Source organism: Ovis canadensis, chromosome 25, assembly GCF_042477335.2.
Source record: "Ovis canadensis isolate MfBH-ARS-UI-01 breed Bighorn chromosome 25, ARS-UI_OviCan_v2, whole genome shotgun sequence".
NCBI classification, from domain to species: domain Eukaryota; kingdom Metazoa; phylum Chordata; class Mammalia; order Artiodactyla; family Bovidae; genus Ovis; species Ovis canadensis.
The window spans coordinates 13357081-13382700 of record NC_091269.1 but is presented as its reverse complement, the minus strand read 5'-3'; positions in this window follow the sequence as shown (position 1 = coordinate 13382700).

Sequence of the window (25620 nt, the reverse complement as noted above, 5' to 3'; positions counted from 1 at the left end):
CACTGCCTTGACGTTCAAGCCGAGGATCGACTCCCACCACGTGTGCACGTGGGACAGCCCTGTGGGAAAGCCTCGTGGGAAAGCCTCGTGGGAAAGACTCGAGGGAAAACCATAGATCCTTTGATCCACGCGGCGGACTGCGTGACACTGCTGCTACCGCTCTGGAGGAAAGCGCAAGTGCATGCCCGCATTCGAGACGAGGACTGACTCCCCTGGGGAAACTCCAGAAGTACCCCAAGATCCATGTCAGCACTGGAGAGGAATCCTCAGGTTCCGGCCCCGACTCCACACAAGGTCTTAGGCCCCGGCATCGACGGGAGAGGAATCCCGAGAGGCCCCCGAGGAACTCGCATGGGGACTGGCCTTTCCTGAGGCCACCAGAGCGGGTCCCCGAAGTCCCCGTCGTAAGTCGAGAGCACCTGCCGCAACTCGAGAAAATCCAGGAGGTTTTGCCCTCCAGGCGAGATGAGGCACATTTCCGCTGAGGCTTCTCGAGGCTAATCACGTCTAACCACTGGAACTTCCAAAGGGTCCTTCACACCCTTGCTGCAACTCAAGAAGTTCCCCGACATACCCGTCTCCACTCGAGAGGAAGCACGTGGGGTCCCGCACACATCCAGGGGAGCCCCGTTTCCGCCTCCTAGCTCGAGATGAGGGATCCTTTCCCTGCTTCGTAGGGAAAGAATTCCCGGCGTTCCCGTCGCATCTCAAGAGAAGGCGCTCTCCACAGGAAAGGCGAGAGGAACTCAAGGGTCGTGCCACCATTCCAAGAGTCCCCCAGATGTGTCAGTCCATTCCAGAGGAACCTGTTTTCCCTGCACTGCCTTGACGTTCAAGCCGAGGATCGACTCCCACCACGTGTGCACGTGGGACAGCCCTGTGGGAAAGCCTCGTGGGAAAGCCTCGTGGGAAAGACTCGAGGGAAAACCATAGATCCTTTGATCCACGCGGCGGACTGCGTGACACTGCTGCTACCGCTCTGGAGGAAAGCGCAAGTTCATGCCCGCATTCGAGACGAGGACTGACTCCCCTGGGGAGACTCCAGAAGTACCCCAAGATCCATGTCAGCACTGGAGAGGAATCCTCAGGTTCCGGCCCCGACTCCACACAAGGTCTTAGGCCCCGGCATCGACGGGAGAGGAATCCCGAGAGGCCCCCGAGGAACTCGCATGGGGACTGGCCTTTCCTGAGGCCACCAGAGCGGGTCCCTGAGGTCCCCGTCGTAAGTCGAGAGCACCTGCCGCAACTCGAGAAAATCCAGGAGGTTTTGCCCTCCAGGCGAGATGAGGCCCATTTCCGCTGAGGATTCTCGAGGCTAATCACATCTAAACACTGGAACATCCAAAGGGTCCTTCTCACGCTTGCTGCAACTCAAGAAGTTCCCCGACATACCCGTCTCCACAAGAGAGGAAGCACGAGGGTCCCGCACACATCCAGGGGAGCCCCGTTTCCGCCTCCTAGCTCGAGACGAGGGATCCTTTCCCTGTTTCGTAGGGAAAGAATTCCCGGCGTTCCCGTCGCATCTCAAGAGGAGGCGCTCTCAACAGGAAAGGCGAGAGGAACTCCAGGGTCGTGCCACCATTCCAAGAGTCCCCCAGATGTGTCAGTCAATTCCAGAGGAACCTGTTTTCCCTGCACTGCCTTGACGTTCAATCTGAGGATCGACTCCCACCACGTGTGCACGTGGGACAGCCCTGTGGGAAAGCCTCGTGGGAAAGCCTCGTGGGAAAGACTCGAGGGAAAACCATAGATCCTTTGATTCACGCGGTGGATTGCGTGACACTGCTGCTACCGCTCTGGAGGAAAGCGCAAGTGCATGCCCGCATTCGAGACGAGGACTGACTCCCCTGAGGAGACTCCAGAAGTACCCCATGATCCATGTCAGCATTGGAGAGGAATCCTCAGGTTCCGGCCCCGACTCCACACAAGGTTTTAGGCCCCGGCATCGACGGGAGAGGAATCCCGAGAGGCCCCCGAGGAACTCGCATTGGGACTGGCCTTTCCTGAGGCCACCAGAGCGGGTCCCTGAGGTTCCCGTCGTAAGTCGAGAGCACCTGCCGCAACTCGAGAAAATCCAGGAGGTTTTGCCCTCCAGGCGAGATGAGGCCCATTTCCGCTGAGGCTTCTCGAGGCTAATCACGTCTAACCACTGGAACTTCCAAAGGGTCCTTCACAACCTTGCTGCAACTCAAGAAGTTCCCCGACATACCCGTCTCCACTCGAGAGGAAGCACGTGGGGTCCCGCACACATCCAGGGGAGCCCGGTTTCCGCCTCCTAGCTCGAGATGAGGGATCCTTTCCCTGTTTCGTAGGGAAAGAATTCCCGGCGTTCCCGTCGCATCTCAAGAGGAGGCGCTCTCCACAGGAAAGCCGAGAGGAACTCCAGGGTCGTGCCACCATTCCAAGAGTCCCCCAGATGTGTCAGTCCATTCCAGAGGAACCTGTTTTCCCTGCACTGCCTTGACGTTCAAGCCGAGGATCGACTCCCACCACGTGTGCACGTGGGACAGCCCTGTGGGAAAGCCTCGTGGGAAAGCCTCGTGGGAAAGACTCGAGGGAAAAACATAGATCCTTTGATCCACGCGGCGGACTGCGTGACACTGCTTCTACCGCTCTGGAGGAAAGCCCAAGTGCATGCCCGCATTCGAGACGAGGACTGACTCCCCTGGGGAGACTCCAGAAGTACCCCAAGATCCATGTCAGCACTGGAGAGGAATCCTCAGGTTCCGGCCCCGACTCCACACAAGGTCTTAGGCCCCGGAATCGACGGGAGAGGAATCCCGAGAGGCCCCCGAGGAACTCGCATGGGGACTGGCCTTTCCTGAGGCCACCAGAGCGGGTCCCTGAGGTCCCCGTCGTAAGTCGAGAGCACCTGCCGCAACTCGAGAAAATCCAGGAGGTTTTGCCCTCCAGGCGAGATGAGGCCCATTTCCGCTGAGGCTTCTCGAGGCTAATCACGTCTAACCACTGGAACTTCCAAAGGGTCCTTCACACCCTTGCTGCAACTCAAGAAGTTCCCCGACATACCCGTCTCCACAAGAGAGGAAGCCCGAGGGTCCCGCACACATCCAGAGGAGCCCCGTTTCCGCCTCCTAGCTCGAGATGAGGGATCCTTTCCCTGTTTCCTAGGGAAAGAATTCCCGGCGTTCCCGTCGCATCTCAAGAGGAGGCGCTCTCCACAGGAAAGGCGAGAGGAACTCCAGGGTCGTGCCACCATTCCAAGAGTCCCCCAGATGTGTCAGTCCATTCCAGAGGAACCTGTTTTCCCTGCACTGCCTTGACGTTCAAGCCGAGGATCGACTCCCACGACGTGTACACGTGGGACAGCCCTGTGGGAAAGCCTCGTGGGAAAGCCTCGTGGGAAAGACTCGAGGGAAAACCATAGATCCTTTGATCCACGCGGCGGATTGCGTGACACTGCTGCTACCGCTCTGGAGGAAAGCGCAAGTGCATGCCCGCATTCGAGACGAGGACTGACTCCCCTGGGGAGACTCCAGAAGTACCCCAAGATCCATGTCAGCACTGGAGAGGAATCCTCAGGTTCCGGCCCCTACTCCACACAACGTCTTAAGCCCCGGCATCGACGGGAGAGGAATCCCGAGAGGCCCCCGAGGAACTCGCATGGAGACTGGCCTTTCCTGAGGCCACCAGAGCGGGTCCCTGAGGTCCCCGTCGAAAGTCGAGATCACCTGCCGCAACTCGAGAAAATCCAGGAGGTTTTGCCCTCCAGGCGAGATGAGGCACATTTCCGCTGAGGCTTCTCGAGGCTAATCACGTCTAACCACTGGAACTTCCAAAGGGTCCTTCTCACCCTTGCTGCAACTCAAGAAGTTCCCCGACATACCAGTCACCACTCGAGAGGAAGCACGTGGGGTCCCGCACACATCCAGGGGAGCCCCGTTTCCGCCTCCTAGCTCGAGATGAGGGATCCTTTCCCTGTTTCGTAGGGAAAGAATTCCCGGCGTTCCCGTCGCAACTCAAGAGGAGGCGCTCTCCACAGGAAAGGCGAGAGGAACTCCAGGGTCGTGCCACCATTCCACGAGTCCCCCAGATGTGTCAGTCCATTCCAGAGGAACCTGTTTTCCCTGCACTGCCTTAACGTTCAAGCCGAGGATCGACTCCCACCACGTGTGCACGTGGGACAGCCCTGTGGGAAAGCCTCGTGGGAAAGCCTCGTGGGAAAGACTCGAGGGAAAACCATAGATCCTTTGATCCACGCGGCGGACTGTGTGACACTGCTGCTTCCGCTCTGGAGGAAAGCCCAAGTGCATGCCCGCATTCGAGACGAGGACTGACTCCCCTGGGGAGACTCCAGAAGTACCCCAAGATCCATGTCAGCACTGGAGAGGAATCCTCAGGTTCCGGCCCCGACTCCACACAAGGTCTTAGGGCCCGGCATCGAAGGGAGAGGAATCCCGAGAGGCCCCCGAGGAACTCGCATGGGGACTGGCCTTTCCTGAGGCCACCAGAGCGGGTCCCTGAGGTCCCCGTCGTAAGTCGAGAGCACCTGCCGCAACTCGAGAAAATCCAGGAGGTTTTGCCCTCCAGGCGAGATGAGGCCCATTTCCGCTGAGGCTTCTCGAGGCTAATCACGTCTAACCACTGGAACTTCCAAAGGGTCCTTCTCACCCTTGCTGCAACTGAAGAAGTTCCCCGACATACCCGTCTCCACTCGAGAGGAAGCACGAGGGTCCCGCACACATCCAGGGGAGCCCCGTTTCCGCCTCCTAGCTCGAGATGAGGGATCCTTTCCCTGTTTCGTAGGGAAAGAATTTCCGGCGTTCCCATCGCATCTCAAGAGGAGGCGCTCTCGACAGGAAAGGCGAGAGGAACTCCAGGGTCGTGCCACCATTCCAAGAGTCCCCCAGATGTGTCAGTCCATTCCAGAGGAACCTGTTTTCCCTGCACTGCCTTGACGTTCAAGCCGAGGATCGACTCCCACCACGTGTGCACGTGGGACAGCCCTGTGGGAAAGCCTCGTGGGAAAGCCTCGTGGGAAAGACCTGAGGGAAAACCATAGATCCTTTGATCCACGCGGCGGACTGCGTGACACTGCTGCTACTGCTCTGGAGGAAAGCGCAAGTGCATGCCCGCATTCGAGACGAGGACTGACTCCCCTGGGGAGACTCCAGAAGTACCCCAAGATCCATGTCAGCACTGGAGAGGAATCCTCAGGTTCCGGCCCCGACTCCACACAAGGTCTTAGGCCCCGGCATCGACGGGAGAGTAAACCCGAAAGGCCCCCGAGGAACTCGCATGGGGACGGGCCTTTCCTGAGGCCACCAGAGCGGGTCCCTGAGGTTCCCGTCGTAAGTCGAGAGCACCTGCCGCAACTCGAGAAAATCCAGGAGGTTTTGCCCTCCAGGCGAGATGAGGCCCATTTCCGCTGAGGCTTCTCGAGGCTAATCACATCTGACCACTGGAACTTCCAAAGGGTCCTTCACACCCTTGCTGCAACTCAAGAAGTTCCCCGACATACCCGTCTCCACTCGAGAGGAAGTACGTGGGGTCCCGCACACATCCAGGGGAGCCCCGTTTCCGCCTCCTAGCTCGAGATGACGGATCCTTTCACTGTTTCGTAGGGAAAGAATTCCCGGCGTTCCCGTCGCATCTCAAGAGGAGGCGCTCTCCACAGGAAAGGGGAGAGGAACTCCAGGGTCGTGCCACCATTCCAAGAGTCCCCAGGATGTGTCAGTCCATTCCAGAGGAACCTGTTTTCCCTGCACTGCCTTGACGTTCAAGCCGAGGATCGACTCCCACCACGTGTGCACGTGGGACAGCCCTGTGGGAAAGCCTCGTGGGAAAGCCTCGTGTGAAAGACTCGAGGGAAAACCATAGATCCTTTGATCCACGCGGTGGACTGCGTGACACTGCTGCTACCGCTCTGGAGGTAAGCGCAAGTGCATGCCCGCATTCGAGACGAGGACTGACTCCCCTGGGGAGACTCCAGAAGTACCCCAAGATCCATGTCAGCACTGGAGAGGAATCCTCAGGTTCCGGCCCCGACTCCACACAAGGTCTTAGGCCCCGGCATCGACGGGAGAGTTATCCCGAGAGGCCCCCGAGGAACTCGCATGGGGACTGGCCTTTCCTGAGGCCACCAGAGCGGGTCCCTGAGGTCCCCGTCGTAAGTCGAGAGCACCTGCCGCAACTCGAGAAAATCCAGTAGGTTTTGCCCTCCAGGCGACATGAGGCCCATTTCCGCTGAGGCTTCTCGAGGCTAATCACGTCTAACCACTGGAACTTCCAAAGGGTCCTTCACACCCTTGCTGCATCTCAAGAAGTTCCCCGACATACCCGTCTCCACTCGAGAGGAAGCACGTGGGGTCCCGCACACATACAGCGGAGCCCCGTTTCCGCCTCCTAGCTCGAGATGAGGGATCCTTTCCCTGTTTCGTAGGGAAAGAATTCCCGGCGTTCCCGTCGCATCTCAAGAGGAGGCGCTCTCCACAGGAAAGGCGAGAGGAACTCCAGTGTCGTGCCACCATTCCAAGAGTCCCCCAGATGTGTCAGTCCATTCCAGAGGAACCTGATTTCCCTGTACTGCCTTGACGTTCAAGCCGAGGATCGACTCCCACCACGTGTGCACGTGGGACAGCCCTGTGGGAAAGCCTCGTGGGAAAGCCTCGTGGGAAAGACTCGAGGGAAAACCATAGATCCTTTGATCCACGCGGCGGACTGCGTGACACTGCTGCTTCCGCTCTGGAGGAAAGCGCAAGTGCATGCCCGCATTTGAGACGAGGACTGACTCCCCTGGGGAGACTCCAGAAGTACCCCAAGATCCATGTAAGCACTGGAGAGGAATCCTCAGGTTCCGGCCCCGACTCCACACAAGGTCTTAGGCCCCGGCATCGACGGGAGAGGAATCCCGAGAGGCCCCCGAGGAACTCGCATGGGGACTGGCCTTTCCTGAGGCCACCAGAGCGGGTCCCTGAGGTCCCCGTCATAAGTCGAGAGCACCTGCTGCAACTCGAGAAAATCCAGGAGGTTTTGCCCTCCAGGCGAGATGAGGCCCATTTCCGCTGAGGCTTCTCGAGGCTAATCACGTCTAACCACTGGAAATTCCAAAGGGTCCTTCTCACCCTTTCTGCAACTGAAGAAGTTCCCCGACATACCCGTCTCCACTCGAGAGGAAGCACGAGGGTCCCGCACACATCAAGTGGAGCCCCGTTTCCGCCTCCTAGCTCGAGATGAGGGATCCTTTCCCTGTTTCGTAGGGAAAGAATTCCCGGCGTTCCCGTCGCATCTCAAGAGGAGGCGCTCTCCATAGGAAAGGCGAGAGGAACTCCAGGGTCGTGCCACCATTCCAAGAGTCCCCCAGATGTGTCTGTCCATTCCAGAGGAACCTGTTTTCCCTGCACTGCCTTGACGTTCAAGCCGAGGATCGACTCCCACCACGTGTGCACGTGGGACAGCCCTGTGGGAAAGCCTCGTGTGAAAGCCTCGTGGGAAAGACTCGAGGGAAAACCATAGATCCTTTGATCCACGCGGCGGAATGCGTGACACTGCTGCTACCGCTCTGGAGGAAAGCGCAAGTGCATGCCCGCATTCGAGACGAGGACTGACTCCCCTGGGGAGACTCCAGAAGTACCCCAAGATCCATGTCAGCACTGGAGAGGAATCCTCAGGTTCCGGCCCCGACTCCACACAAGGTTTTAGGCCCAGGCATCGACGGGAGAGGAATCCCGAGAGGCCCCCGAGGAACTCGCATGGGGACTGGCCTTTCCTGAGGCCACCAGAGCGGGTCCCTGAGGTCCCCGTCGTAAGTCGAGAGCACCTGCCACAACTCGAGAAAATCCAGGAGGTTTTGCCCTCCAGGCGAGATGAGGCACATTTCCGCTGAGGCTTCTCGAGGCTAATCACATCTAACCACTGGAACTTCCAAAGGGTCCTTCACACCCTTGCTGCAACTCAAGAAGTTCCCCGACATACCCGTCTCCACTCGAGAGGTAGCACGTGGGGTTCCGCACACATCCAGGGGAGCCCCGTTTCCGCCTCCTAGCTCGAGATGAGGGATCCTTTCCCTGTTTCGTAGGGAAAGAATTCCCGGCGTTCCCGTCGCATCTCAAGAGGAGGCGCTCTCCATAGGAAAGGCGAGAGGAACTCCAGGGTCGTGCCACCATTCCAAGAGTCCCCCAGATGTGTCTGTCCATTCCAGAGGAACTTCTTTTCCCTGCACTGCCTTGACGTTCAAGCCGAGGATCGACTCCCACCACGTGTGCACGTGGGACAGCCCTGTGGGAAAGCCTCGTGGGAAAGCCTCGTGGGAAAGACTCGAGGGAAAACCATAGATCCTTTGATGCACGCGGCCGACAGAGTAACACTGCTGCTACAGCTCTCGAGGAAAGCGCAAGGGCATGCCCGCATTCGAGATGAGGACTGACTCCCCTGGGGAGACTCCAGAAGTACCCCAAGATCCATGTCAGCACTGGAGAGGAATCCTCAGGTTCCGGCCCCGACTCCACACAAGGTCTTAGGCACCGGCATCAACGGGAAAGGAATCCCGAGAGGCCCCCGAGGAACTCGTATGGGGACTGGCCTTTCCTGAGGCCACCAGAGCGGGTCCCCGAGGTCCCCGTCGTAAGTCGAGAGCACCTGCCGCAACTAGAGAAAATCCAGGAGGTTTTGACCTCCAGGCGAGATGAGGCCCGTTTCCGCTGAGGCTTATCGAGGCTAATCACATCTAACCACTGGAACTTCCAAAGGGTCCTTCACACCCTTGCTGCAACTCAAGCAGTTCCGCGGCATACCCGTCTCCACTCGAGAGGAAGCACGTGGGGTCCCGCACACATCCAGGGGAGCCCCGTTTCCGCCTCCTAGTTCGAGATGAGGGATCCTTTCCCTGTTTCGTAGGGAAAGAATTCCCGGCGTTCCCGTCGCATCTCAAGATTAGGCGCTCTCCACAGGAAAGGGAAGAGGAACTCCAGAGTCGTGCCACCATTCCAAGAGACCCCCAGATGTGTCAGTCCATTACAGAGGAACCTGTTTTCCCTGCACTGCCTTGACGTTCAAGCCGAGGATCGACTCCCACCACGTGTGCACGTGGGACAGCCCTGTGGGAAAGCCTCGTGGGAAAGCCTCGTGGGAAAGACTCGAGGGAAAACCATAGATCCTTTGATCCAGGAGGCGGACTGCGTGACACTGCTGCTACCGCTCTGGAGGAAAGCCCAAGTGCATGCCCGCATTCGAGACGAGGACTGACTCCCCTGGGGAGACTCCAGAAGTACCCCAAGGTCCATGTCAGCACTGGAGAGGAATCCTCAGGTTCCCGCCCCGATTCCACACAAGGTCTTAGGCCCCGGCATCGACGGGAGAGGAATCCCGAGAGGCCCCCGAGGAACTCGCATGGGGACTGGCCTTTCCTCAGGCCACCAGAGCGGGTCCCTGAGGTTCCCGTCGTAAGTCGAGAGCACCTGCCGCAACTCGAGAAAATCCAGGAGGTTTTGCCCTCCAGGCGAGATGAGGCACATTTCCGCTGAGGCTTCTCGAGTCTAATCACGTCTAACCACTGGAACTTCCAAAGGGTCCTTCACACCCTGCTGCAACTCAAGAAGTTCCCCGACATACCCGTCTCCACTCGAGAGGAAGCACGTGGGGTCCCGAACACATCCAGGGGAGCCCCGTTTCCGCCTCCTAGCTCGAGATGAGGGATCCTTTCCCTGTTTCGTAGGGAAAGAATTCCCGGCCTTCCCGTCACATCTCAAGAGGAGGCGCTCTCGACAGGAAAGGCGAGAGGAACTCCAGGGTCGTGCCACCATTCCAAGAGTCCCCCAGATGTGTCAGTCCATTCCAGAGGAACCTGTTTTCCCTGCACTGCCTTGACGTTCAAGCCGAGGATCGACTCCCACCACGTGTGCACGTGGGACAGCCCTGTGGGAAAGCCTCGTGGGAAAGCCTCGTGGGAAAGACTCGAGGGAAAACCATAGATCCTTTGATCCACGCGGCGGACTGTGTGACACTGCTGCTACCGCTCTGGAGGAAAGAGCAAGTGCATGCCCGCATTCGAGACGAGGACTGACTCCCCTGGGGAGACTCCAGAAGTACCCCAAGATCCATGTCAGCACTGGAGAGGAATCCTCAGGTTCCGGCCCCGACTCCACACAAAGTCTTAGGCCCCGGCATTGACGGGAGAGGAATCCCGAGAGGCCCCCGAGGAACTCGCATGGGGACTGGCCTTTCCTGCGGCCACCAGAGCGGGTCCCTGAGGTCCCCGTCCTAAGTTGAGAGCACCTGCCGCAACTCGAGAAAATCCAGGAGGTTTTGCCCTCCAGGCGAGATGAGGCCCATTTCCGCTGAGGCTTCTCGAGGCTAATCACATCTAACCACTGGAACTTCCAAAGGGTCCTTCACACCCTTGCTGCAACTCAAGAAGTTCCCCGACATACCCGTCTCCACTCGAGTGGAAGCACGAGGGTCCCGCACACATCCAGGGGAGCCCCGTTTCCGCCTCCTAGCTGGAGATGAGGGATTCTTTCCCTGTTTCGTAGGGAAAGATTCCCGGCTTTCCCGTCGCATCTCAAGAGGAGGCGCTCTCCACAGGAAAGGCCAGAGGAACTCCAGGGTCGTGCCACCATTCCAAGAGTCCCCCAGATGTGTCAGTGCATTCCAGAGGAACCTGTTTTCCCTGCACTGCCTTGACGTTCAAGCCGAGAATCGACTACCACCACGTGTGCACGTGGGACAGCACTGTGGGAAAGCCTCGTGATAAAGCCTCGTGGGAAAGACTCGAGGGAAAACCATAGATCCTTTGATCCACGCGGCGGACTGCGTGACACTGCTGCTACCGCTCTGGAGGAAAGCCCAAGTGCATGCCCGCATTCGAGACGAGGACTGACTCCCCTGTGGAGACTCCAGAAGAACCCCAAGTTCCATGACAGCACCGGAGAGGAATCCTCAGGTTCCGGCCCCGACTCCACACAAGGTCTTAGGGCCCGGCATCGACGGGAGAGGAATCCCGAGAGGCCCCAGAGGAACTCGCATGGGGACTGGCCTTTCCTGAGGCCACCAGAGCGGGTCCCTGAGGTCCCCGTCGTAAGTCGAGAGCACCTGCCGCAACTCGAGAAAATCCAGGAGGTTTTGCCCTCCAGGCGAGATGAGGCCCATTTCCGCTGAGGCTTCTCGAGGCTAATCACGTCTAACCACTGGAACTTCCAAAGGGTCCTTCACACCCTTGCTGCAACTCAAGAAGTTCCCCGACATACCCGTCTCCACTCGAGAGGAAGCACGTGGGGTCCCGCACACATCCAGGGGAGCCCCGTTTCCGCCTCCTAGCTCGAGATGAGGGATCCTTTCCCTGTTTCGTAGGGAAAGAATTCCCGGCATTCCCATCGCATCTCAAGAGGAGGCGCTCTCCATAGGAAAGGCGAGAGGAACTCCAGGGTCGTGCCACCATTCCAGGAGTCCCCCAGATGTGTCAGTCCATTCCAGAGGAACCTGTTTTCCCTGCACTGCCTTGACGTTCAAGCCGAGGATCAAACCCCACCACGTGTGCACGTGGGACAGCCCTGTGGGAAAGCCTCGTGGGAAAGCCTCGTGGGAAAGACTCGAGGGAAAACCATAGATCCTTTGATCCACCCGGCGGACTGCGTGACACTGCTGCTCCGCCCTGGGGGAAAGCGCAAGTGCATGCCCGCATTCGAGACGAGGACTGACTCCCCTGGGGAGACTTCAGAAGTACCCCAAGATCCACGTCAGCACTGGAGAGGAATCCTCAGGTTTCGGCCCCGATTCCACACAAGGTCTTAGGCCCCGGCATCGACGGGAGAGGAATCCTGAGAGGCCCCCGAGGAACTCGCATGGGGACTGGCCTTTCCTGAGGCCACCAGAGCGGGTCCCTGAGGTCCCCGTCGTAAGTCGAGAGCACCTGCCGCAACTCGAGAAAATCCAGGAGGTTTTGCCCTCCAGGCGAGATGAGGCCCATTTCCGCTGAGGCTTCTCGAGGCTAATCACATCTAAACACTGGAACATCCAAAGGGTCCTTCTCACGCTTGCTGCAACTCAAGAAGTTCCCCGACATACCCGTCTCCACTCGACAGGAAGCACGAGGGTCCCGCACACATCCAGGGGAGCCCCGTTTCCGCCTCCTAGCTCGAGACGAGGGATCCTTTCCCTGTTTCGTAGGGAAAGAATTCCCGGCGTTCCCGTCGCATCTCAAGAGGAGGCGCTCTCAACAGGAAAGGCGAGAGGAACTCCAGGGTCGTGCCACCATTCCAAGAGTCCCCCAGATGTGTCAGTCAATTCCAGAGGAACCTGTTTTCCCTGCACTGCCTTGACGTTCAATCTGAGGATCGACTCCCACCACGTGTGCACGTGGGACAGCCCTGTGGGAAAGCCTCGTGGGAAAGCCTCGTGGGAATGACTCGAGGGAAAACCATAGATCCTTTGATTCACGCGGTGGATTGCGTGACACTGCTGCTACCGCTCTGGAGGAAAGCGCAAGTGCATGCCCGCATTCGAGACGAGGACTGACTCCCCTGAGGAGACTCCAGAAGTACCCCATGATCCATGTCAGCATTGGAGAGGAATCCTCAGGTTCCGGCCCCGACTCCACACAAGGTTTTAGGCCCCGGCATCGACGGGAGAGGAATCCCGAGAGGCCCCCGAGGAACTCGCATTGGGACTGGCCTTTCCTGAGGCCACCAGAGCGGGTCCCTGAGGTTCCCGTCGTAAGTCGAGAGCACCTGCCGCAACTCGAGAAAATCCAGGAGGTTTTGCCCTCCAGGCGAGATGAGGCCCATTTCCGCTGAGGCTTCTCGAGGCTAATCACGTCTAACCACTGGAACTTCCAAAGGGTCCTTCACAACCTTGCTGCAACTCAAGAAGTTCCCCGACATACCCGTCTCCACTCGAGAGGAAGCACGTGGGGTCCCGCACACATCCAGGGGAGCCCGGTTTCCGCCTCCTAGCTCGAGATGAGGGATCCTTTCCCTGTTTCGTAGGGAAAGAATTCCCGGCGTTCCCGTCGCATCTCAAGAGGAGGCGCTCTCCACAGGAAAGCCGAGAGGAACTCCAGGGTCGTGCCACCATTCCAAGAGTCCCCCAGATGTGTCAGTCCATTCCAGAGGAACCTGTTTTCCCTGCACTGCCTTGACGTTCAAGCCGAGGATCGACTCCCACCACGTGTGCACGTGGGACAGCCCTGTGGGAAAGCCTCGTGGGAAAGCCTCGTGGGAAAGACTCGAGGGAAAAACATAGATCCTTTGATCCACGCGGCGGACTGCGTGACACTGCTTCTACCGCTCTGGAGGAAAGCCCAAGTGCATGCCCGCATTCGAGACGAGGACTGACTCCCCTGGGGAGACTCCAGAAGTACCCCAAGATCCATGTCAGCACTGGAGAGGAATCCTCAGGTTCCGGCCCCGACTCCACACAAGGTCTTAGGCCCCGGAATCGACGGGAGAGGAATCCCGAGAGGCCCCCGAGGAACTCGCATGGGGACTGGCCTTTCCTGAGGCCACCAGAGCGGGTCCCTGAGGTCCCCGTCGTAAGTCGAGAGCACCTGCCGCAACTCGAGAAAATCCAGGAGGTTTTGCCCTCCAGGCGAGATGAGGCCCATTTCCGCTGAGGCTTCTCGAGGCTAATCACGTCTAACCACTGGAACTTCCAAAGGGTCCTTCACACCCTTGCTGCAACTCAAGAAGTTCCCCGACATACCCGTCTCCACAAGAGAGGAAGCCCGAGGGTCCCGCACACATCCAGAGGAGCCCCGTTTCCGCCTCCTAGCTCGAGATGAGGGATCCTTTCCCTGTTTCCTAGGGAAAGAATTCCCGGCGTTCCCGTCGATTCTCAAGAGGAGGCGCTCTCCACAGGAAAGGCGAGAGGAACTCCAGGGTCGTGCCACCATTCCAAGAGTCCCCCAGATGTGTCAGTCCATTCCAGAGGAACCTGTTTTCCCTGCACTGCCTTGACGTTCAAGCCGAGGATCGACTCCCACGACGTGTACACGTGGGACAGCCCTGTGGGAAAGCCTCGTGGGAAAGCCTCGTGGGAAAGACTCGAGGGAAAACCATAGATCCTTTGATCCACGCGGCGGATTGCGTGACACTGCTGCTACCGCTCTGGAGGAAAGCGCAAGTGCATGCCCGCATTCGAGACGAGGACTGACTCCCCTGGGGAGACTCCAGAAGTACCCCAAGATCCATGTCAGCACTGGAGAGGAATCCTCAGGTTCCGGCCCCTACTCCACACAACGTCTTAAGCCCCGGCATCGACGGGAGAGGAATCCCGAGAGGCCCCCGAGGAACTCGCATGGAGACTGGCCTTTCCTGAGGCCACCAGAGCGGGTCCCTGAGGTCCCCGTCGAAAGTCGAGATCACCTGCCGCAACTCGAGAAAATCCAGGAGGTTTTGCCCTCCAGGCGAGATGAGGCACATTTCCGCTGAGGCTTCTCGAGGCTAATCACGTCTAACCACTGGAACTTCCAAAGGGTCCTTCTCACCCTTGCTGCAACTCAAGAAGTTCCCCGACATACCAGTCACCACTCGAGAGGAAGCACGTGGGGTCCCGCACACATCCAGGGGAGCCCCGTTTCCGCCTCCTAGCTCGAGATGAGGGATCCTTTCCCTGTTTCGTAGGGAAAGAATTCCCGGCGTTCCCGTCGCAACTCAAGAGGAGGCGCTCTCCACAGGAAAGGCGAGAGGAACTCCAGGGTCGTGCCACCATTCCACGAGTCCCCCAGATGTGTCAGTCCATTCCAGAGGAACCTGTTTTCCCTGCACTGCCTTGACGTTCAAGCCGAGGATCGACTCCCACCACGTGTGCACGTGGGACAGCCCTGTGGGAAAGCCTCGTGGGAAAGCCTCGTGGGAAAGACTCGAGGGAAAACCATAGATCCTTTGATCCACGCGGCGGACTGTGTGACACTGCTGCTTCCGCTCTGGAGGAAAGCGCAAGTGCATGCCCGCATTCGAGACGAGGACTGACTCCCCTGGGGAGACTCCAGAAGTACCCCAAGATCCATGTCAGCACTGGAGAGGAATCCTCAGGTTCCGGCCCCGACTCCACACAAGGTCTTAGGGCCCGGCATCGAAGGGAGAGGAATCCCGAGAGGCCCCCGAGGAACTCGCATGGGGACTGGCCTTTCCTGAGGCCACCAGAGCGGGTCCCTGAGGTCCCCGTCGTAAGTCGAGAGCACCTGCCGCAACTCGAGAAAATCCAGGAGGTTTTGCCCTCCAGGCGAGATGAGGCCCATTTCCGCTGAGGCTTCTCGAGGCTAATCACGTCTAACCACTGGAACTTCCAAAGGGTCCTTCTCACCCTAGCTGCAACTGAAGAAGTTCCCCGACATACCCGTCTCCACTCGAGAGGAAGCACGAGGGTCCCGCACACATCCAGGGGAGCCCCGTTTCCGCCTCCTAGCTCGAGATGAGGGATCCTTTCCCTGTTTCGTAGGGAAAGAATTTCCGGCGTTCCCATCGCATCTCAAGAGGAGGCGCTCTCGACAGGAAAGGCGAGAGGAACTCCAGGGTCGTGCCACCATTCCAAGAGTCCCCCAGATGTGTCAGTCCATTCCAGAGGAACCTGTTTTCCCTGCACTGCCTTGACGTTCAAGCCGAGGATCGACTCCCACGACGTGTACACGTGGGACAGCTCTGTGGGAAAGCCTCGTGGGAAAGGCTCGTGGGAAAGACTCGAGGGAAAACCATAGATCCTTTGATCCACGCGGCGGATTGCGTGACACTGCTGCTACCGCTCTGGAGGAAAGCGCAAGTGCATGCCCGTATTCGAGACGAGGTCTGACTCCCCTGGGGAGACTCCAGAAGTACCCCAAGATCCATGTCAGCACTGGAGAGGAATCCTCAGGTTCCGGCCCCTATTCCACACAACGTCTTAAGCCCCGGCATCGACGGGAGAGGAATCCCGAGAGGCCCCCGAGGAACTCGCATGGAGACTGGCCTTTCCTGAGGCCACCAGAGCGGGTCCCTGAGGTTCCCGTCGTAAGTCGAGAGCACCTGCCGCAACTCGAGAAAATCCAGGAGGTTTTGCCCTCCAGGCGAGATGAGGCCCATTTCCGCTGAGGCTTCTCGAGGCTAATCACGTCTAACCACTGGAACTTACAAAGGGTCCTTCACACCCTTGCTGCAACTCAAGAAGTTCCCCGACATACCCGTCTCCACTCGAGAGGAAGCAAGTGGCGTCCCGCACACATCCAGGGGAGCCCCGTTTCCGCCTCCTAGCTCGAGATGAGGGATCCTTTCCCTGTTTCGTAGGGAAAGAATTCCCGGCGTTCCCGTCGCATCTCAAGAGAAGGCGCTCCTCACAGGAAAGGCGAGAGGAACTCAAGTGTCGTGCCACCATTCCAAGAGTCCCCCAGATGTGTCAGTCCATTCCAAAGGAACCTGTTTTCCCTGCACTGCCTTGACGTTCAAGCCGAGGATCGACTCCCACCACGTGTGCACGTGGGACAACCCTGTGGGAAAGCCTCGTGGGAAAGCCTCGTGGGAAAGACCTGAGGGAAAACCATAGATCCTTTGATCCACGCGGCGGACTGCGTGACACTGCTGCTACTGCTCTGGAGGAAAGCGCAAGTGCATGCCCGCATTCGAGACGAGGACTGACTCCCCTGGGGAGACTCCAGAAGTACCCCAAGATCCATGTCAGCACTGGAGAGGAATCCTCAGGTTCCGGCCCCGACTCCACACAAGGTCTTAGGCCCCGGCATCGACGGGAGAGTAATCCCGAAAGGCCCCCGAGGAACTCGCATGGGGACGGGCCTTTCCTGAGGCCACCAGAGCGGGTCCCTGAGGTTCCCGTCGTAAGTCGAGAGCACCTGCCGCAACTCGAGAAAATCCAGGAGGTTTTGCCCTCCAGGCGAGATGAGGCCCATTTCCGCTGAGGCTTCTCGAGGCTAATCACATCTGACCACTGGAACTTCCAAAGGGTCCTTCACACCCTTGCTGCAACTCAAGAAGTTCCCCGACATACCCGTCTCCACTCGAGAGGAAGCACGTGGGGTCCCGCACACATCCAGGGGAGCCCCGTTTCCGCCTCCTAGCTCGAGATGACGGATCCTTTCCCTGTTTCGTAGGGAAAGAATTCCCGGCGTTCCCGTCGCATCTCAAGAGGAGGCGCTCTCCACAGGAAAGGGGAGAGGAACTCCAGGGTCGTGCCACCATTCCAAGAGTCCCCAGGATGTGTCAGTCCATTCCAGAGGAACCTGTTTTCCCTGCACTGCCTTGACGTTCAAGCCGAGGATCGACTCCCACCACGTGTGCACGTGGGACAGCCCTGTGGGAAAGCCTCGTGGGAAAGCCTCGTGTGAAAGACTCGAGGGAAAACCATAGATCCTTTGATCCACGCGGTGGACTGCGTGACACTGCTGCTACCGCTCTGGAGGTAAGCGCAAGTGCATGCCCGCATTCGAGACGAGGACTGACTCCCCTGGGGAGACTCCAGAAGTACCCCAAGATCCATGTCAGCACTGGAGAGGAATCCTCAGGTTCCGGCCCCGACTCCACACAAGGTCTTAGGCCCCGGCATCGACGGGAGAGTTATCCCGAGAGGCCCCCGAGGAACTCGCATGGGGACTGGCCTTTCCTGAGGCCACCAGAGCGGGTCCCTGAGGTCCCCGTCGTAAGTCGAGAGCACCTGCCGCAACTCGAGAAAATCCAGTAGGTTTTGCCCTCCAGGCGACATGAGGCCCATTTCCGCTGAGGCTTCTCGAGGCTAATCACGTCTAACCACTGGAACTTCCAAAGGGTCCTTCACACCCTTGCTGCAACTCAAGAAGTTCCCCGACATACCCGTCTCCACTCGAGAGGAAGCACGTGGGGTCCCGCACACATACAGCGGAGCCCCGTTTCCGCCTCCTAGCTCGAGATGAGGGATCCTTTCCCTGTTTCGTAGGGAAAGAATTCCCGGCGTTCCCGTCGCATCTCAAGAGGAGGCGCTCTCCACAGGAAAGGCGAGAGGAACTCCAGTGTCGTGCCACCATTCCAAGAGTCCCCCAGATGTGTCAGTCCATTCCAGAGGAACCTGATTTCCCTGTACTGCCTTGACGTTCAAGCCGAGGATCGACTCCCACCACGTGTGCACGTGGGACAGCCCTGTGGGAAAGCCTCGTGGGAAAGCCTCGTGGGAAAGACTCGAGGGAAAACCATAGATCCTTTGATCCACGCGGCGGACTGCGTGACACTGCTGCTTCCGCTCTGGAGGAAAGCGCAAGTGCATGCCCGCATTCGAGACGAGGACTGACTCCCCTGGGGAGACTCCAGAAGTACCCCAAGATCCATGTAAGCACTGGAGAGGAATCCTCAGGTTCCGGCCCCGACTCCACACAAGGTCTTAGGCCCCGGCATCGACGGGAGAGGAATCCCGAGAGGCCCCCGAGGAACTCGCATGGGGACTGGCCTTTCCTGAGGCCACCAGAGCGGGTCCCTGAGGTCCCCGTCATAAGTCGAGAGCACCTGCTGCAACTCGAGAAAATCCAGGAGGTTTTGCCCTCCAGGCGAGATGAGGCCCATTTCCGCTGAGGCTTCTCGAGGCTAATCACGTCTAACCACTGGAAATTCCAAAGGGTCCTTCTCACCCTTTCTGCAACTGAAGAAGTTCCCCGACATACCCGTCTCCACTCGAGAGGAAGCACGAGGGTCCCGCACACATCAAGGGGAGCCCCGTTTCCGACTCCTAGCTCGAGATGAGGGATCCTTTCCCTGTTTCGTAGGGAAAGAATTCCCGGCGTTCCCGTCACATCTCAAGAGGAGGCGCTCTCCACAGGAAAGGCGAGAGGAACTCCAGGGTCGTGCCACCATTCCAAGAGTCCCCCAAGTGTGTCAGTCCATTCCAGAGGAACCTGTTTTCCCTGCACTGCCTTGACGTTCAAGCCGAGGATCGACTCCCACCACGTGTGCACGTGGGACAGCCCTGTGGGAAAGCCTCGTGGGAAAGCCTCGTGGGAAAGACTCGAGGGAAAACCATAGATCCTTTGATCCACGCGGCGGACTGTGTGACACTGCTGCTACCGCTCTGGAGGAAAGAGCAAGTGCATGCCCGCATTCGAGACGAGGACTGACTCCCCTGGGGAGACTCCAGAAGTACCCCAAGATCCATGTCAGCACTGGAGAGGAATCCTCAGGTTCCGGCCCCGACTCCACACAAAGTCTTAGGCCCCGGCATTGACGGGAGAGGAATCCCGAGAGGCCCCCGAGGAACTCGCATGGGGACTGGCCTTTCCTGCGGCCACCAGAGCGGGTCCCTGAGGACCCCGTCCTAAGTTGAGAGCACCTGCCGCAACTCGAGAAAATCCAGGAGGTTTTGCCCTCCAGGCGAGATGAGGCCCATTTCCGCTGAGGCTTCTCGAGGCTAATCACATCTAACCACTGGAACTTCCAAAGGGTCCTTCACACCCTTGCTGCAACTCAAGAAGTTCCCCGACATACCCGTCTCCACTCGAGTGGAAGCACGAGGGTCCCGCACACATCCAGGGGAGCCCCGTTTCCGCCTCCTAGCTGGAGATGAGGGATTCTTTCCCTGTTTCGTAGGGAAAGATTCCCGGCTTTCCCGTCGCATCTCAAGAGGAGGCGCTCTCCACAGGAAAGGCCAGAGGAACTCCAGGGTCGTGCCACCATTCCAAGAGTCCCCCAGATGTGTCAGTGCATTCCAGAGGAACCTGTTTTCCCTGCACTGCCTTGACGTTCAAGCCGAGAATCGACTACCACCACGTGTGCACGTGGGACAGCACTGTGGGAAAGCCTCGTGATAAAGCCTCGTGGGAAAGACTCGAGGGAAAACCATAGATCCTTTGATCCACGCGGCGGACTGCGTGACACTGCTGCTACCGCTCTGGAGGAAAGCCCAAGTGCATGCCCGCATTCGAGACGAGGACTGACTCCCCTGTGGAGACTCCAGAAGAACCCCAAGTTCCATGACAGCACCGGAGAGGAATCCTCAGGTTCCGGCCCCGACTCCACACAAGGTCTTAGGGCCCGGCATCGACGGGAGAGGAATCCCGAGAGGCCCCAGAGGAACTCGCATGGGGACTGGCCTTTCCTGAGGCCACCAGAGCGGGTCCCCGAGGTCCCCGTCGTAAGTCGAGAGCACCTGCCGCAACTCGAGAAATCCAGGAGGATTTGCCCTCCAGGCGAGATGAGGCCCATTTCCGCTGAGGCTTCTCGAGGCTAATCACATCTAACCACTGGAACTTCCAAAGGGTCCTTCACACCCTTGCTGCAACTCAAGAAGTTCCCCGACATACCCGTGTCCACTCGAGAGGAAGCACGAGGGTCCCGCACACATCCAGGGGAGCCCCGTTTCCGCCTCCTTGCTCGAGATGAGGGATCCTTTCCCTGTTTCGTAGGGAAAGAATTCCCGGCGTTCCCGTCGCATCTCAAGAGGAGGCGTTCTCCACATGAAAGGCGAGAGGAACTCCAGGGTCGTGTCACCATTCCAAGAGTCCCCCAGATGTGTCAGTCCATTCCAGAGGAACCTGTTTTCCCTGCACTGCCTTGACGTTCAAGCCGAGGATCGACTCCCACCACGTGTGTACGTGGGACAGCCCTGTGGTAAATCCTCGTGGGAAAGCCTCGTGGGAAAGACTCGAGGGAAAACCATAGATCCTTTGATCCACGCGGCGGACTGCGTGACACTGCTGCTACCGCTCTGTGGGAATGTGCAAGTTCATGCCCGCATTCGAGACGAGGACTGACTCCCCTGGGGAGACTCCAGAAATACCCCAAGATCCATGTCAGCACTGGAGAGGAATCCTCAGGTTCCGGCCCCGACTCCACACTAGGTCTTAGGCCCCGGCATCGACGGGAGAGGAATCCCGAGAGGCCCCCGAGGAACTGGCATGCGGACTGGCCTTTCCTGAGGCCACCAGAGCGGGTCCCCGAAGTCCCCGTCGTAAGTCGAGAGCACCTGCCGCAACTCGAGAAAATCCAGGAGGTTTTGCCCTCCAGGCGAGATGAGGCCCATTTCCGCTGAGGCTTCTCGATGCTAATCACATCTAAACACTGGAACTTCCAAAGGGTCCTTCACACCCTTGCTGCAACTCAAGAAGTTCCCCGACATACCCGTCTCCACTCGAGAGGAAGAATGAGGGTCCCGCACACATCCAGGGGAGCCCCGTTTCCACCTAATAGCTCGAGATGAGGGATCCTTTCCCTGTTTCGTAGGGAAAGAATTCCCGGCGTTCCCGTCGCATCTCAAGATGAAGCGCTCTCCACAGAAAAGGCGAGAGGAACTCCAAGGTCGTGCCACCATTCCCAGAGCCCCCAGATGTGTCAGTCCATTCCAGAGGAACCTGTTTTCCCTGCACTGCCTTGACGTTCAAGCCGAGGATCGACTCCCACCACGTGTGCACGTGGGAGAGCCCTGTGGGAAAGCCTCGTGGGAAAGCCTCGTGGGAAAGACTCGAGGGAAAACCATAGATCCTTTGATCCAGGCGGCGGACTGCGTGACACTGCTGCTACCGCTCTGGGGGAAAGCGCAAGTGCATGCCCGCATTCGAGACGAGGACTGACTCCCCTGGGGAGACTCCAGAAGAACCCCAAGATCCATGTCAGCACTGGAGAGGAATCCTCAGGTTCCGGCCCCGACTGCACACAAGGTCTTAGGCCCCGGCATCGACGGGAGAGGAATCCCGAGAGGCCCCCGAGGAAATCGCATGGGGACTGGCCTTTCCTGAGGCCACCAAAGCGGGTCCCCGAGGTCCCCGTCGTAAGCCGAGAGCACCTGCCGCAACTAGAGAAAATCCAGGAGGTTTTGCTCTCCAGGTGAGATGAGGCCCATTTCCACTGAGGCTTCTCGAGGCTAATCACATCTAACCACTGGAACTTCCAAAGGGTCCTTCACACCCTTGCTGCAACTCAAGAAGATCCCCGACATACCCGTCTCCACTCGAGAGGAAGCACGGGGGTCCCGCACACATCCAGGGAATCCCCGTATCCGCCTCCTAGCTCGAGATGAGGGATCCTTTCCCTGTTTCGTAGGGAAAGAATTCCCGGCGTTCCCGTCGCATCTCAAGAGGAGACGCTCTCCACAGGAAAGGCGAGAGGAACTTCAGGGTCGTGCCACCATTCCAAGAGTCCCCAGGATGTGTCAGTCCATTCCAGAGGAACCTGTTTTCCCTGCACTGCCTTGACGTTCAAGCCGAGGATCGACTCCCACCACGTGTGCACGTGGGACAGCCCTGTGGGAAAGCCTCGTGGGAAAGCCTCGTGGGAAAGACTCGAGGGAAAACCATAGATCCTTTGATCCAGGCGGCGGACTGCGTGACACTGCTGCTACCGCTCTGGAGGAAAGCGCAAGTGCATGCCCGCATTGGAGACGAGGACTGACTCCCCTGGGGAGACTCCAGAAGTACCCAAAGATCCATGTCAGCACTGGAGAGGAATCCTCAGGTTCCGGCCCCGACTCCACACAAGGTCTTAGGCCCCGGCATCGACGGGAGAGGAATCCCGAGAGGCCCCCGAGGAACTCGCATGGGGACTGGCCTTTCCTGAGGCCACCAGAGCGGGTCCCCGAGGTCCCCGTGGTAAGTCGAGAGCACCTGCCGCAACTCGAGAAAATCCAGGAGGTTTTGCCCTCCAGGCGAGATGAGGCCCATTTCCGCTGAGGCTTCTCGATGCTAATCACATCTAACCACTGGAACTTCCAAAGGGTCCTTCACACCCTTGCTGCAACTCAAGTAGTTCCCCGACATACCCGTCTCCACTCGAGAGAAAGCCTGAGGGTCCCGCACACATCCAGGGGAGCCCCGTTTCCACCTAATAGCTCGAGATGAGGGATCCTTTCCCTGTTTCGTAGGGAAAGAATTCCCGGCGTTCCCGTCGCATCTCAAGATGAAGCGCTCTCCACAGAAAAGGCGAGAGGAACTCCAAGGTCGTGCCACCATTCCAAGAGCCCCCAGATGTGTCAGTCCATTCCAGAGGAACCTGTTTTCCCTGCACTGCCTTGACGTTCAAGCCGAGGATCGACTCCCACCACCTGTGCACGTGGGACAGCCCTGTAGGAAAGCCTCGTGGGAAAGCCTCGTGGGAAAGACTCGAGGGAAAACCATAGATCCTTTGATCCACGCGGCGGACTGCGTGACACTGCTGCTACCGCTCTGGAGGAAAGCGCAAGTGCATGCCCGCATTGGAGACGAGGACTGACTCCCCTGGGGAGACTCCAGAAGTACCCCAATATCCATGTCAGCACTGGAGAGGAATCCTCAGGTTCCGGCCCCGACTCCACACAAGGTCTTACGCCCCGGCATCGATGGGAGAGGAATCCCGAGAGGCCCCCGAGGAAGTCGCATGGGGACTGGCCTTTCCTGAGGCCACCAGAGCGTGTCCCCGAAGTCCCCGTCGTAAGTCGAGAGCACCTGCCGCAACTCGAGAAATTCCAGGAGGTTTTGCCCTCCAGGCGAGATGAGGCCCATTTCCGCTGAGGCTTCTCGAGGCTAATCACATCTAAACACTGGAACTTCCAAAGGGTCCTTCACACCCTTGCTGCAACTCAAGAAGTTCCCCGACATACCCGTCTCCACTCGAGAGGATGCACGAGGGTCCCGCACACATCCAGGGGAGCCCCGTTTCCGCCTCCTAGCTCGAGATGAGGGATCCTTTCCCTGTTCCGAAGGGAAAGACTTCCCGGCATTCCCGTCGCATCTCAAGAGGAGGTGCTCTCCACAGGAAAGGCGAGAGGAACTCCAGGGTCGTGCCACCATTCCAAGAGTCCCCCAGATGTGTCAGTCCATTCCAGAGGAACCTGTTTTCCCTGCACTGCCTTGACGTTCAAGCCGAGGATCGACTCCCACCACGTGTGCACGTGGGACAGCCCTGTGGGAAAGCCTCGTGGGAAAGCCTCGTGGGAAAGACTCGAGGGAAAACCATAGATCCTTTGATCCAGGCGGCGGACTGCGTGACACTGCTGCTACCCCTCTGGGGGAAAGCACAAGTGCATGCCCGCATTCGAGACAAGGACTGACTCCCCTGGGGACACTCCAGAAGAACCCCAAGATCCATGTCAGCACTGGAGAGGAATCCTCAGGTTCCGGCCCCGACTCCACACAAGGTCTTAGGCCCCGGCATCGACGGGAGAGGAATCCCGAGAGGCCACCGAGGAAATCGCATGGGGACTGGCCTTTACTGAGGCCACCAGAGCGGGTCCCCGAGGTCCCCGTCGTAAGCCGAGAGCACCTGCCGCAACTCGAGAAAATCCAGGAGGTTTTGCTCTCCAGGCGAGATGAGGCCCATTTCCACTGAGGCTTCTCGAGGCTAATCACATCTAACCACTCGAACTTCCAAAGGGTCCTTCACACCCTTGCTGCAACTCAAGAAGTTCCGCGACATACCCGTCTCCACTCGAGAGGAAGCACGGCCGTCCCGCACACATCCAGGGAAACCCCGTTTCCGCCTCCTAGCTCGAGATGAGGAATCCTTTCCCTGTTTCGTAGGGAAAGAATTCCCGGCGTTCCCGTCGCATCTCAAGAGGAGGCGCTCTCCACAGGAAAGGCGAGAGGAACTCCAGGGTCGTGCCACCATTCCAAGAGTCCCCCAGATGTGTCAGTCCATTCCAGAGGAACCTGTTTTCCCTGCACTGCCTTGACGTTCAAGCCGAGGATCGACTCCCACCACGTGTGAACGTGGGACAGCCCTGTGAGAAAGCCTCGTGGGAAAGCCTCGTGGGAAAGACTCGAGGGAAAACCATAGATCATTTGATCCACGCGGCGGACTGCGTGACACTGCTGCTACCGCTCTGGAGGAAAGCGCAAGTGCATGCCCGCATTCGAGACGAGGACTGACTCCCCTGGGGAGACTCCAGTTGTAGCCCAAGATCCATGTCAGCACTGGAGAGGAATCCTCAGGTTCCGGCCCCGACTCCATACAAGGTCTTAGGCCACGGCATCGACGGGAGAGGAATCCCAAGATGCCCTCGAGGAACTCGCATGGGGACTGGCCTTTCCTGAGGCCACCAGAGCGGGTCCCTGAGGTCCCCGTCGTAAGTCGAGAGCACCTGCCGCAACTGGAGAAAATCCAGGAGGTTTTGCCCTCCAGGCGAGATGAGGCCCATTTCCGCTGAGGCTTCTCGAGGCTAATCACATCTAACCACTGGAACTTCCAAAGGGTCCTTCACACCCTTGCTGCAACTCAAGAAGTTCCCCGACATACCTGTCTCCTCTCGAGAGGAAGCACGAGGGTCGCGCACACTTCATGGGAGACCCGTTTCCGCCTCCTAGCTCGAGATGAGGGATCCTATCCCTGTTTCATAGGGAAAGAATTCCCGGCGTTCCCGTCGCATCTCAAGAGGAGGCGCTCTCCACAGGAAAGGCGAGAGGAACTCCAGGGTCGTGCCACCATTCCAAGAGTCCCCCAGATATGTAAGTCCATTCCAGAGGAACCTGTTTTCCCTGCACTGCCTTGACGTTCAAGCCGAGGATCGATTCCCACCACGTGTGCACGTGGGACAACCCTGTGGGAAAGCCTCGTGGGAAAGACTCGTGGGAAAGACTCGAGGGAAAAACATAGATCCTTTGATCCACGCGGCGGACTGCGTGACACTGCTGCTACCGCTCTGGAGGAAAGCGCAAGTACATGCCCTCATTCGAGACCAGGACTGACTCCCCTGGGGAGACTCCAGAAGTACCCCAAGATCCATGTCAGCACTGGAGAGGAATCCTCAGGTTCCGGCCCCGACTCC